Consider the following 2482-nt stretch of genomic DNA (forward strand, 5'->3'; position numbering starts at 1 on the left):
GAAGATCTCTATTAGAAGGATTGCTTATTCTTTTTTAGCTATAGAAGACTACTATTTAGCTTTAATCTATTTAGTTAAAGTTAATAAGGAAAATCCTAAGCTTTTCCCTTATAGCTTTTATAATTAGTGCTAGTATATAGGCTGTATAGATTATAACTTTAAGGAAGGCTGTTATTCTTAAAAGATAGCTAATAAAAGAAGTAGTTTAATCTAATACTTCTATAGATGCTATTCTTATAGACCTTAGAATAATAAGTTCTTTATCCCTTAGATAATTGTTGCCTTATTATGATAAGATAGTAAGCTTAACTGAGAAGCTATTATTACTTACTTTAAGAATTAGGATAGCTATAAAGCTATGAAAGCTTAAGCTACTAAGATCTTTAAGTAGAATATTAGCTAACTTTAGTTTATACTTATTAGAGTTCTATAAGACTGAGATAACTTTAATTTAATTAAAGTTTCCTATAGGTTTATAGAAGAAGGAAGCGTTATATTAGAAGATAAAGTATTTAGTTAAGCTTTTACTTTTTAAGTTTTAGTTATTAGTAAATAGGAATATAAGGATTTAGTTTAGTCTTTTTGCTTATATAACCTAGCATAACCTAATAGATTAACTAAAGAAGATTTACTTAATTTTATAGTATTTAGGCTTATGATTATTTAGTTAAAAATATATAGGACTAACTTATTCCTATAGAAAAAGCTGAAGCTGCTAAACTTTAGAAAGGTTAAGAAGAAAGCTTTAAAGTCTCTTTCTAAAAAGGTTTATTTTACTATATAAGATATTAAAGATATTTTAATTATCTTAAAAAAACCTTTTTCTTTATAATCTTACTCTAAGAGATATTTAGACTTACTAGAAAAGTTAGTTATAGAGAAGAATTTACTTCTTAATTAGGAAAGGTAAGAAGAAAACTTAGATGTTGAAATAGGGGAAGAAAGCTTTCTTAAATAGGCTTCTGCTCTTACTAATACTTTAGAACTAAAAAGAACTATTAGGATAGAAAGAGAAGTAATACTTAGTAAAGTTATTAAGATTCTTCTTCTAAAACTTATCTTAAAACTATCTCTTCCTAAAGGTAACTTCTAGTTAGCTATATTCTTTAATAATAAAAATTAGAAATCTATTAAAGATAAGGAACTTATTAATAAACTTATTTTATATAAGCTTTATAGCTTAGTTAGTCTATTAGTTGAAAAGGTTTATAAGATTTAGCTAGAGTATAGAGAAGAGTTTATTAAAAGGATGTATACTTTTGTAGATAATCTAAAAGGAGTTATCTATATATTTATTCCTATAGATTTTACTAACTTTACTAAAACTTTAAAGGAAAGAGCGTAATAGACTAACTAGGTTTCTAAATATAATGAAATTATTTAAACCTAAGACTATCTAAAGATCTTTTTAGTTAAAGCTATTATCCTTATAACTATAAACTAGATAGCTTTTATAATTATTATGCTATAACTTATTCTGAAAATCTCTATTAGTAGTAAGCGCCTTAATAACTACTTACCTATATAGGGTGTAATTAATACTAGTGTAGAATTTAGTTTTATAAGTTATTAATACGTCTTAGACTATAATATTCTAATTTCTATTACTACTTTAATAATAAGAATAATAGCTAAAAGTAACTTAAAGCTATACTTTATTAGGGTATGCTATATGCTTATTTAGATTAATAACTATAAAATTATAATAACTATAATAGTAGTAGACCTTAAAACTATTAATTATAACTTACTTTTTAGATTTCTATTTGCTATCTCTATTAAACTTACTTTTAAGTATTTAAAATGCTTTATTACTGCTATAATAAAGGTAAAAGATTATAGAAGTAGTAAATTTAGGAAAATTAATATCTTAGTTAGGCTTATGCAATTTAATTCCTTGCGTTAGATTTAGTGTTATTTCCTTAAATAGGAAAACTATATAAAAGATGTCTATAATACTTCTAAAGCTGCTAAAAGCTAACTTAAGACTAATTAAAACCTTAGCGATATATATAATAAAGTCTAAACTTATTATGTTAATACTATAATAAACTATAAAAAAGAGCACCTCTTTACTTAAGAGAAGAAGGAAGCTAATCTTCTTAAATAAAAAGAAGCTATTTCTAAGACTAACTAGTACTCTACTTTAATCTTACCTTTAGCTATACTTAATATCTTAGGAACTATTGCTAAAGTAGTAGTTACTCTAATTATAGAAACTATTTAAGCTTGCCTTTTTAGGAATACTAAAAGCTAGTAGTATCTCCCTAAAGTTCTAAAGGATTAGGTGTTCTTTAAGTTAATTAAGAAAGATCTTAAACTTAACTAAAGCTTTATTAGTATCTATATGATATATAAATATAAAGATAAAAAGGTTTATCTAGTTAATAATTAACCTTTAGATAGGTTTGTTCCTAATAGGTAGAAAGACTAGAAGAAGATTTTAACTTAAGAAGTAGAAGGCTATTATTAGCTTTCTAAC

This window comes from Colletotrichum siamense (assembly GCF_013390195.1).
Source record: "Colletotrichum siamense strain Cg363 chromosome Unknown KSG_Cg363_contig07, whole genome shotgun sequence".
Lineage (NCBI taxonomy): Eukaryota > Fungi > Ascomycota > Sordariomycetes > Glomerellales > Glomerellaceae > Colletotrichum > Colletotrichum siamense.